This window comes from Callithrix jacchus, chromosome Y (assembly GCF_049354715.1).
Source record: "Callithrix jacchus isolate 240 chromosome Y, calJac240_pri, whole genome shotgun sequence".
Taxonomy (NCBI): domain Eukaryota; kingdom Metazoa; phylum Chordata; class Mammalia; order Primates; family Cebidae; genus Callithrix; species Callithrix jacchus.
In genome coordinates this window covers 7,705,494-7,718,252 of record NC_133525.1, presented here as the reverse complement: position 1 = coordinate 7,718,252, position 12,759 = coordinate 7,705,494, and the positions used below count along the sequence as shown (strand labels likewise).

Sequence of the window (12,759 nt, the reverse complement as noted above, 5' to 3'; positions counted from 1 at the left end):
AATTACAAAGAAGAATCCATTTCCTTTTGAAATCCATCAAGCCTAATACAGGGTGACTCTCTGAAGTTCATTATTCTTATCTTTCCAACGACAGGGAGTTATACAGCTGTGCACAAAAGGAAAACTGTAAAATATGTGGGTTAAAGCATGTAAAAGAAGAGAGTTGAAAAAAGGTTGGTACTCTTTAATTTTCACAGGACGGTTTTCCTTTGATAGTGTCTGAGCTATGACCTCTTCTTTAAGTTCTCTTTGGCTGACTGTGGGAGAACACTGCTAAATATCCTAAAGTCAGAGCCCAACTTCAATGCTGTGTGCAAAGAGCACTGTATGATAAGCTTATTTGCAGTAGATGAAAATAATATGCTTCCAGTTAATGAGTTTCTCTCACTTACTTTATATAGAATTAGAAGGAAGTGAAACAAATAAAGATACCTCCACAGAAAAAGAAGATAATATTTATTCTTAAAAAATCATTAAGAAAATTAATCCTTTATTACAATCCCTGCTGCAGAGCCCATCACCCCATACATATAACCACCGTACATAGGGAGGATGCATTCCTCCTCTTACTTTCAGTAACGCCTTACTCTGTTTACAGAACAGCTTTCTTTTCATCACCACCTTACGTTCCTTATAAACTTGAATTCTCTCTGGGGAGAAAAAAGCTACACATCATAAAACGTGGATATCTCTATTTAAATGAATCCATAATTCACTAATAATGTACAAAAAATTTTACTTAAGAAAAATAAAGTTTTATTTATGTTAACTGAGTAATAACAAAGCTTAATTATTATCTCAGCATAAATTCTAACCATATGTTCAGTGTGGAAGAATTATCACGAGTGAAATATATGTTGGAAATTCTTATTCCAAAACATACCTACGTCTTTTTAATTTGGAATTCTGTTTCTCTGAAGTATTTGTTCCACTATAAAGTCAAAGGCAATATCTCAGATGTTATTTGGGTGAGGGGAGCAGAAACTGACATTTACCTGAATTGACTCTGCATTCTAGGATATAAAAATAAGAAAAACAAACATTATTATAAACTTTAATGTTACTTAAATCTATTAGAGCACGATTCTCACCTTACTTCTAGTAGTATAACAATTAGAGCTTGAAAAGAAAATATAGTCCTCATCAGTCTGCTTTGAAATTTCGGCTTTTGAGTTTGCAGAGATTTTGTCACCACCAGGCCTGCTTTACAAGAGCTCCTAAAAGAGGCACTAGACATAGAAAGGATCAACCAGTACCAGCCATTCCAAAATCACACTGAATGCTAAAGGGCATCAACATAATGAAGAATCTACAACAACTAACAGGCAAAACAGCCAGCTAGCATCAAAATGGCAGTGTCAAATTCACACATAACAATATTAACCCTAAATGTAAATGGACTAAATGCACCAATCAAAAGACACAGACTGGCAAATTGGATAAAAAGCCAAAACCCATCAGTGTGCTGTATCCAGGAAACCCATCTCACATGCAAGGATACACAAAGGCTCAAAATAAAGGGATGGAGGAAGATTTACCAAGCAAATGGAAAGCAAAAAAAAGCAGGAGTTGCAATTCTCATCTCCGATAAAATATACTTTAAAGCAACAAAGATCAAAAGAGACAAAGAAGGCCATTACATAATGGTAAAAGGATCGATACAACAAGAAGAGCTAACGATCCTAAACATATATGGACCCAACGCAGGAGCACCCAGATACATAAGGCAAGTTCTTAAGGACTTACAAAAGGACTTAGACTCTCACACAATAATAGTGGGAGACTTTAACACTGTCAATACTAGACAGATCTAACATCATCCTCAGCAAACTGACACAAGAACAGAAAATGAAACACCACATATTCTCACTCATAGGTGGGTGATGAAAAATGAGAACACATGGACACAGAAAGGGGAGTACTAAACACTGGGGTCTATTGGGGGGAAAAGGGGAGGGCCAGTGGGAGGGGGAGGTGGGGAGGGATAGCCTGGGGAGAAAAGCCAAATGTGGGTGAAGGGGAGAAGAAAAGAAAGCACACTGCCATGTGTGTACCTACGCAACTGTCTTGCATGCTCTGCTCATGTACCCCAAAACCTATAATCCAATAAAAAATTAAAAAAAAAATAATAATATGTGAGCAAAGAAGTTGTTTTATGGTTTATTCTAAATCTACAGTGTTTAACAATTTTTTGATATTATTAAATAAGAAGCTCGGATGTTTTCAATTCTCCCTCCAAGTGGTAGCTATTATTGAAATTACGTTGGGTTATGAGGATGAATTAGGGCATCTTCAGGTAATTATATATTGTGCTAAGCTCCGTTCCGGTGTCCTAAGGAGACAGACTGCTTGTTAATATTCATCAATTTCTGTTTGAACATACTTTAACATGGATTCTATCCCTTCTGCTGTGCTCTAGATTTTCTCCAGCATTTCACACTCTCTCTCATTGGCCTGTTCCAACTCGACCTTAATATTACAGCACACAAGGACCTTACAACCTTACACTTTTCCAGTATAACAGGATTACAGGAGGCAAGCCTCTTAATTTGAATTATAACCTCTCGGGTGAAAGTTGAAGTCAAGAACACCTGAGAAACCAGGACTTTGACAGATGTCTCCCATTTTGTCAGATATCGCCCACCAACCAACATTTCATTGGCCGATGCTTCACTCATGATTCTTGGAAGTGTAACAGTAGCACAGCCATCTGGACTCTGTCTAGAGGTCATATATGGGGTTTGAAACCAAGCCTTGTCATTAGCCCAAACCAAGTCACAAAGAGGTAGTATGGTTGCACCTAGTCCAATGGCTGGGCCGTTGACAGATATGATGACAAGTTTTTTAAAATGAATGAAAACATTCACAAAGCTCTTAATGGTGTCCACCATTTCAGTGCTTATTCTGTTTCTGTCATTCCTTAAATTCTTCACAATGTACCCAAAATCAAGACCAGAGTGAAAGACACTGCCAGTGGCGCTGAACAACACAAGCTTGCTGTCATTTACAGCAGCTCTTTCCAGAGCATTCATGATTTTTTTAATAACTTCCGTGTTCAGTGCATTTTTCTCTGTTGATATAGTGGATAGCAATATGTGGGTGAATCCCTCGTCTTTCTTGACTACAATGTCTCTATATCTGTTGGCACTTTCTTTTAAGCTTATGGTGAAATACATCCTCTTGATAGAAGGCTGGTCTTTTTCTAGCTTTCACTCTTGGAACAGATGTATGCCTGTGTGTTTTTCCATTGGATGTTGAAGGGTCCATCAATACCACTATACCTTCTTTGTTATCTGACTCTGTGGTCATGGCAGCAGTAACTGAGTCAGACATCTGAGACCCTGGTGATTGTGTGTGGGTCCTGTTTTCTATTTTATTTTGTTCTGTGTCAAGATAGGCTGAAATTCTGATGGGATTCTCTGCTGCCGCCTTAAACACCACCTTGTTCTCCTGAACTAATGCAACAGTATCTAGTTTCTCATGTTTCAAAATGGTGCTAGCTGTGTTCTGGCTGTTAACTAAGCTCTGAGGTACCGTTGTCTCGATAGTTGAATTTATGTGCTCCAAATCTTTTGGGTCAGTGAGAATTGCAGCAATGTTTATTCTAATGTTCTGTCTGGCAGCAAACAAGTGGTTGTTCTTGGATTTGAGGTGGTTGCCAGTCAATGGCCTTTTAAAAATGTTCTTGGAGAAGCTGGATGTGGAAGTTCTGAAAGGTCGTTTTCTCACATTGTTTAAACAAGTCGTCCTTATATATATAAATATATATAATGGTTTATATATTTGTCTTCATTTTAATTTCCATTTATTTATATTGTTATTCAGTGTCTTTTTGTTTTACCGTAAAGTGCCTTATAAAGCATTTCTTAAAGGGCCGTCTACTAGGAAAAGTACCCAGATTTCATCTGGACATATTGTGATTTCTCTCTCACTTTCGATGGACAATCTTTTGCACAAAACTTTCTGTTTGAAATATTTTCTTACATCACTTGAAATTGTGCTAGTCTGCTGCTATGTGGTCTTCGAGTTTTCAGATAAAAAATGATTGATTATATTTGAGAGGTGTTTGTACATTACTAGTCATTTCTTTTGTGGTATTCAAGATTCTCTTTTTTTGTTTCAAATGGCTAAATTTTCATGTAAGTTTATGTGTGTGTCTTTGAGTTAATCACATTTGACGTTTGTTGAGCTTTGAAATGTTTAATTATTTTCCAACATCAGTGACATTTTTGACCACTGCTTTTTAAATACTTTTTCTGATTTTCTTTCTTTTCTTTGGGACCTCCAAAATGTGTAAGTATGGCCACTTGATGCCTTCCCATAGGTTCCTAAACAGTGTGCACTTATCATCAACCCTTATCTTTTTTTGTCCTGACATAATAATTCCAATTAATTTTTTTTTAGGTTTGCTGATTAATTCTTTTTTAGGTTTGGTCTTCCCTCTACTCAAGCCTACTTTTAATTTTATATAGCAAAGTTTTATTTCAGTTGTTTTACTTTTCTCTCTATGATTGTTAAGTCATTAAAATGATATCACACACTTCATTAATAATTATTTTATTCATAAATATTTTGTGCTTCTTTAGGTTATTCATTTATATTCCTATGAACATTAATCTCAAAAATTATTTTTTAGTAAACGTGACATTTGAGCTGTCCAGGAGAACCTTGTGTTTCATATTATTTTTTGTTCCTGGAATGAGCTGTAGTTTTCTTTTACACTTAATTTTCTGTGGTTGCATAAATGGTTAACAAATGGTTTCATAAATGGTTAACAAGTGCAATTAAATTTTTAAATGCAGTTACCTTGAAAATCAGAATTTATGTTTCTGCTTTGCTCGAAAGGGTTTTGTTTAGTCATCATGTCGGCTCTATCTGTATGGAAAATCAGTCGTACAAAAGTTATTTTGTAATCTTTTTAATCCTGCACAGTTCTTGAAAGAATAGAGGAGGGAGGACTCAAGATGGCGCTGTGAGAACAACCCAGGATTGGAGCTCTTCTCGTTGAATCTGCAAATGGTGAGTCAGTGCTGCATTTCCAGACTGATCTTTGTTGCCCACAGAATGGGGAAACTCCCAAGTATAAAAAAGACACAGGACGCCAGGCAGTAGGTCTGCCTGGCGAAGCCGGCAGCCGAGGCGGCGGCGGCCGGCCCTACCCAGCAATCCCCACAGGGCGCGCTTGTCCCGGTGCCCTGTTGAACCTGCAACCTGAGACTTGAGAGGGCTGGACTTGAGACTGAATGAGACTTGGACAGTAGCCCAGCCCAGGGGATTGCAGGAATTGGGATACCCAGTGGGACGAACAAAACCGCGATTTCAAACTATCCTGAGCAGACAGTCCGAGACGCTCTGTGGGGGAGGGGGGTCCACCACTACTGAGGCAACCCGCCCCAACTGAGATACACGCCCACTGCTGACACAGCCAGCCATTGCCGAGGCAACCCACCCCAACGGAGATACACGCCCATTGCTGACGCAGCCAGCCGTTGCCGAGGCAACCCGTCCCTACTGAGATACACACCCACTGCTCACGCAGCCTGCTGTTGCTGAGGCAACACGCTACAACAAAGAGACTCCGCCGCAGGGCGTGGCGGAGACCACAGCAGAGCCGGCAGGAACAGCGCGAATCACACAACAGCAGGGCAGAGCCTCGGCAGCCAAACAGTGGCTAGTCTGCCTTCTAGCTGGGCAGGACACCTGATCGGACATCCAAAAATAAAGCCCAAACCCCTCAACACAGAGCATTTGAGAAAAAAAAAAGGGGGGGGGTTTAATGAGCTCAGTTGCAGCAGAATCAAACATAGCAGCCTAACAGCCCTGAATGAACAACAGAGTGCACAGCTCAGCAATTAAACCCCTATAAAGTACAAACTGTCTCCTCAAGCAGCTCCCTGACCCCTCTATATCCAAAAGACTGACATTAGGCAGGCATCATCCTGGGACAAAGAGAGCAGAAAAAAATACTGGTAGCATCCCTCGCTGTGCCACAGCTACTAGAGGTGCACCCCAGACAAGCAGGGTCTGGAGCGGACCTCAGCAGTCGTACAGTGAAGGAGCTAGACTTGTAGAAGGAAAATAAAGCAACAGAAATACTTCATCATCAACATTCTGGGTGTCCACTCAGAGACCCAAACGAAAAGTCAGCAACTACGCAGACGACCAGCGGACAAATCCACAAAGATGGGAAGAAACCAGTGCAAAAAGGAGGAAAACACCCAAAACCAGAACACCTCGCCTCCTAGAAAGGACCAAAACTCCTCACCAGCAAGGGAACAAAGCGGGACAAAGAATGACTGTGACGAAATGATGGAATTAGACTTCAGAAGATGGATAATGAGAAACTTTTGTGAGCTAAAAGATCATGTATTAAATCAATGCAAAGAAACTAAGAACCTTGAAAAAAGATTTGAAAAAAGATTCGAGGAAATGATAACAAGAATGGTTACCTTAGAGAGGAATATGAATGAATTAAAGGAGCTGAAAAACACAATACGAGAACTTCGCGAAGCAAACGCAAGTTTCAATAGCCGAATTGACCAAGCAGAAGAAAGAATATCTGAAGTCGAAGACCAACTCAATGAAATAAAACGAGAAACCAAGATCAGAGAAAAAAGCACAAAAAGGAATGAACAAAGTCTCCAAGAAATGTGGGACTATGTGAAAAGACCTAACCTACGTTTGATAGGTGTACCTGAAGGGGACGAAGAGAATGAATCCAAGCTGGAAAATACTCTTCAGGACATCATCCAGGAAAATTTCCCCCACCTAGCAAGACAAGCCAACACTCAATTGCAGGAAATACAGAGAACACCACAAAGATTTTCCGCAAGAAGAGCAACCCAAAGGCACATAATCGTCAGATTCAACAGGGTTGAAATAAAGGAGAGAATACTAAGGGCAGCCAGAGAGAAAGGTCAGGTCACCCACAAAGGGAAGCCCATCAGATTCACAGCAGATCACTCATCAGGAACACTACAAGCCAGAAGAGAGTGGGGGCCAATATTCAACATTCTTCAAGAAAAGAACTTTCAACCCAGAATTTCATATCCAGCCAAACTGAGCTTCAGAAGTGAAGGAAGAATAAAATCCTTTTTGAATAAGCAAGTACTCAGAGATTTTGTCACCACCAGGCCTGCTTTACAAGAGCTCCTAAAAGAGGCACTACACATAGAAAGAATCAACCAGTACCAGCCATTCCAAAATCACACTGAATGCTAAAGAGCTTCAACATAATGAAGAAACTACAACTAACAGGCAAAACAACCACTTAGCATCATAATGGCAGTATCAAATTCACACATAACAATATTAACCCTAAATGTAAATGGACTAAATGCACCAATCAAAAGACACAGACTGGCAAATTGGATAAAAATCCAAAACCCATCCGTGTGCTGTATCCAGGAAACCCATCTCACATGCAAGGACACACAAAGGCTCAAAATAAAGGGATGGAGGAAGATTTACCAAGCAAATGGAAAGCAAAAAAAAGCAGGAGTTGCAATTCTCATCTCTGATAAAATAGACTTTAAAGCAACAAAGATCAAAAGAGACAAAGAAGGCCATTACATAATGGTAAAAGGATCGATACAACAAGAAGAGCTAACGATCCTAAACATATATGGACCCAACACAGGAGCACCCAGATACATAAGGCAAGTTCTTAATGACTTACAGAAGGACTTAGACTCCCACACAATAATAGTGGGAGACATTAACACTCCACTGTCAATACTAGACAGATCAACCAGACAGAAAATCAACAAGGATACCCAGGGCTTGAACTCAGACCTGGAGCAAGCAAACCTGGTGGACATTTACAGAACTCTCCACCCCAAATCCACAGAATACACATTCTTCTCAGCACCACATCACACCAACTCTAAAATTGACCACATAATTGGAAGTAAAGCACTGCTCAACAAATGCAAAACAACTGAAATCATAACAAACAGCCTCTCAGACCATAGTGCAATCAAGTTAGAACTCAGAATTCAGAAACCGACCCAGAAACACACAGCTTCATGGAAACTGAACAACTGGCTCTTGAATGTTGACTGGGTAAACAACGAAATGAAGGCAGAAATAAAGAAGTTCTTCGAAACCAATGAGAACGAAGACACAACGTGCCAGAACCTCTGGGACACATTTAAAGCAGTCTCTAGAGGAAAGTATATAGCAATAAGTGCCCATATGAGGAGAATGGAGAGATCCAAAATTGACACCCTATCATCAAAATTGAAAGAGCTAGAGGAGCAAGATCAAAAAAAACTCAAAACTAAGATCAGAGCTGAGCTGAAGGAGATTGAGACACGAAAAACCCTTCAAAAAATCAATAAATCCAAGAGCTGGTTTTTTGAAAAGATCAACAAAATAGACAGACCACTAGCCAGATTGATTAAAAAGAAAAGAGAGAACAACCAAATAGATGCAATAAAAAATGATAAAGGGGAAATCACCACAGATTCCACAGAAATTCAAACCATCATCAGAGAATATTACAAACAACTATATGTGCATAAACTAGTAAACCTGGAAAAAATGGATAAATTCCTGGACTCCTGTGTCCTCCCAAGCCTAAACCAGGAGGAAGCTGAAACTATGAATAGACCAATAACAAAGTCTGAAGTTGAGGCAGCAATTAAGAGCCTACCACACAAAAAAAGCCCAGGTCCAGACGGGTTCACAGCCAAATTCTACCAGACACACAAGGAGGAGCTGGTACCATTCCTTCTAAAACTATTTCAAACAATCCAAAAAGAGGGAATCCTTCCCAAATCATTTTATGAGACCAACATCATCCTGATACCAAAACCCGGCAGAGATCCAAAGAGAAAAGAAAACTTCAGGCCAATATTCATGATGAACATAGATGCAAAAATCCTCAATAAAATATTGGCAAGCCGATTGCAACAGCAAATCAAAAACCTTATTCATCAGGATCAAGTAGGATTCATCCCGGGGATGCAAGGCTGGTTCAACATACGCAAGTCTATCAACGTAACTCACCACATAAACAGAACCAAAAACAAAAACCACATGATTATCTCAATTGACGCAGAGAAGGCATTTGACAAAATTCAACAGCCCTTTATGCTAAAAACCCTCAATAAACTCGGTATCGATGGAACGTATCTCAAAGTAATAAAAGCTATTTATGACAAACCAACAGCCAATATGATACTGAATGGGCAAAAACTGGAAGCATTCCCTTTGAAATCTGGCACTAGACAAGGATGCCCTCTCTCACCACTCCTATTCAATATAGTACTGGAAGTTCTAGCCAGAGTAATCAGGCAAGAGAAAGAAATAAAGGGTATTCAAATAGGAAAGGTGGAAGCCAAATTGTCTCTATTTGCAGACGACATGATAGTATACCTAAAAGACCCCATCGCCTCAGCCCAAAAACTCCTGAAACTGATAAACAACTTCAGCAAAGTCTCAGGATATAAAATCAATGTGCAAAAATCACAAGCATTCGTCTACACCAATAACAGACTTAAAGAAAGCCAAATCAAGAGCGAACTGCCATTCGCAATTGCTACAAAAAGAATAAAATACCTTGGAATACAACTCACAAGGAACGTAAGGGACCTCTTCAAGGAGAACTACAAACCACTGCTCAACGAAATCAGAGAGGACACAAACAGATGGAGAAACATTCCATGTTCATGGTTAGGAAGAATTAATATCGTGAAAATGGCTATACTGCCCAAAGAAATTTACAGAATCAACGCTATCCCCATCTTTGGGGGATACCGCTTACAATCAACGCTACCATTGACTTTCTTCACAGAACTGGAAAAAATCACCATGAACTTCATATGGAACCAAAAGAGAGCCCGCATAGCCAAGTCAATTCTAAGCAAAAAGAACACAGCTGGGGGGCATCACACTACCGGATTTCAAACTATACTACAAGGCTACAGTAATCAAAACAGCATGGTACTGGTACCAAAACAGAGATATAGACCAATGGAACAAAACAGAGGCACCGGAGGCAACACAACATACATACAACTATACAATCTTTGATAAACCCGACAAAAACAAGCAATGGGGCAAGGATTCCATGTTTAACAAATGGTGTTGGGAAAACTGGCTAGCCATGTGCAGAAAGCAGAAACTGGACCCCTTCCTGACACCTTACACTAAAATTAACTCTAGATGGATTAAAGACTTAAACATAAGACCTGGCACCATAAAAACCCTAGAAGGAAATCTAGGCAAAACTATCCAGGACATAGGAGTAGGCAAGGACTTCATGAACAAAACACCAAAAGCATTGGCAACAAAAGCCAAAATAGACAAATGGGACCTAATGAAACTCCACAGCTTCTGCACGGCAAAAGAAACAGTCACTAAAGTGGATCGGCAACCAACAGAATGGGAGAAAATTTTCGCAGTCTACCCATCTGACAAAGGGCTGATATCCAGAATTTACAAAGAACTCAAACAGATTTACAGGAAAAAAACAAACAAGCCCATTCAAAAGTGGGCAAAGGATATGAACAGATACTTTACGAAAGAAGACATATATGAGGCCAACAATCATATGAAAAAATGCTCATCGTCACTGGTCATCAGAGATATGCAAATCAAAACCACATTGAGATACCATCTCACGCCAGTTAGAATGGCGATCATTAAAAAATCTGGAGACAACAGATGTGGAGAAAAAGGAACACTTTTACACTGTTGGTGGGAGTGTAAATTAGTTCAACCATTGTGGAAGACAGTGTGGCGATTCCTCAAGGCCTTAGAAATAGAAATTCCATTTGACCCAGCAATCCCATTACTGGTTATATATCCAAAAGACTATAAATCCTTCTACTATAAGGACACATGTACACGAATGTTCATTGCAGCACTGTTTACAATAGCAAAGACCTGGAATCAACCCAAATGCCCAGTGATAATAAACTGGATTGGAAAAATGTGGCACATATACACCATGGAATATTATGCAGCAATTAGAAATGATGAGTTCGTGTCGTTTGTAGGGACATGGATGAATCTGGAGAACATCATCCTCAGCAAACTGACACAAGAACAGAAAATGAAACACCGCATATTCTCACTCATAGGTGGGTGATGAAAAATGAGAACACATGAACACAGAAAGGGGAGTACTAAACCCTGGGGTCTATTGGGGGAAAAGGGGAGGGCCAGTGGGAGGGGGAGGTGGGTAGGGATAGCCTGGGGAGAAATGCCAAATGTGGGTGAAGGGGAGAAGAAAAGCAAAGCACACTGCCATGTGTGTACCTACGCAACTGTCTTGCATGCTCTGCTCATGTACCACAAAACCTATAATCCAATAAAAAATTAAAAAAAAAAAGAATAGAGATAATAAAAATTTACACTATAAATATGAAATTTAGTAAATTAACTCATTGATAACTCTGACTACATATTTGAGGACTTCAAAATAAAAAATAACTTATTTAAAAAAAAAAAAAAAGATTCTGCTCCACCAGCCAAGGAGGCAGGCTCCTAAGATTTTGGCTGACTCAACACCAGAAGATTCCCTCCAATATTATCCTGGCCTTTCCCAGAGGCATGGCCAATAGCTCCAAAGCCAGAGATATTAATGCCTTCACAAGGTCTGAAAATTTCTAGAATACCCAGTATAAAAAGTAAAAAAAGTGTGGTCTCCTTTGGCATCATTTTCTCTGGCCCTGGCTTCTGCCTTCTACCTGATGGCCATCTGGTTCTGAAATGTGGCCAGTCCACTTCACAGACTCCTGAGTCTACCTTTTGTGAGGCACACTTGTAGACATCTGAAAACCTTGAGAAAAAATTTTATCAGCATACATTGAAAAGGTGAGGAGGGTCGTGATGAAGACATACCCATTGTTGAGTTAAAACACAACAGACAAAACAAAAAGGAGTGGAACTAAACAAAAACAGACAAAATCAATGACTAAAACTAAAACTCTGTTCTTCAGCCTCCTGGAGTAATGACACAGTCATAAAAGAGGGAGCCTGCCAGGTTCATTTCCCTCCCAGGAAGACAAAGTCAGATCTCACTAACCTTCACCGACACCTTTATACAGAAAGGCAGTAGGCATACTTAAGGAAACTGGAGTTTCGGAAGAACAGGATTTTTGCCTACTATTTACCTCTCTGAGTCAGGACTCGCTCTGCTATTTTATCTCCCTCAGACCCATACAGCATAAGAGATTTTGTTAAGTCCAGCAGCCCCAGTTTCAGGGCAGACATCAGCTTTTCTTTTAATTGTGAGAAGGCTCCCTGCCCCTCTGAGCTCCACTCAAATGCCTTCCATTCTCCATAGCTGCCTTGAATCCTTAGGTACCAGCAGGTTACTGTTAACCTGCTTTCTTTCTTTTACTAGGCTTTACTGTCCCTGCTAGATAGTATATTCTAGATAGTTAGAAGACGGTTGTTTGGAAAATGTGGGCCTTTCTTTTAGAGACTTTGTATATACAAGTATCCAGGTATTTGGGTAACAAGTCAATTCCCCTGGCACAATCAGCTGCCACTGAGTGTCCCAGCAAACGTTCATTCACATGCTGAAGAAGCACACAACTTAAGGCCCTTAACACAGGACCTCTGCAGGTCCTGAGCCAATGCTTCTCTGAAGATGGTTTGAGAGTTTCTGAACCCCTGTGGAAGCCAAGTCCAGGTGTGCTGTGTGGTTACACATGATTTTGGATCCTCCCATTAGAAATCAGCTATTGGCTTTCAGGGACTTACGTGATACTGAAGTAAGCATGTTTTCAGTTTAAGCCAGTA

At 40.0% G+C, this 12,759-nt stretch overlaps 1 pseudogene; it reads right to left on the bottom strand.

The window, feature by feature from the left end:
* Window positions 1-2,800: 2,800 nt before the first annotated feature.
* LOC118150951 (testis-specific chromodomain protein Y 1-like) lies at window positions 2,801-12,225 on the bottom strand (annotated as a pseudogene).
* Window positions 12,226-12,759: the final 534 nt, after the last annotated feature.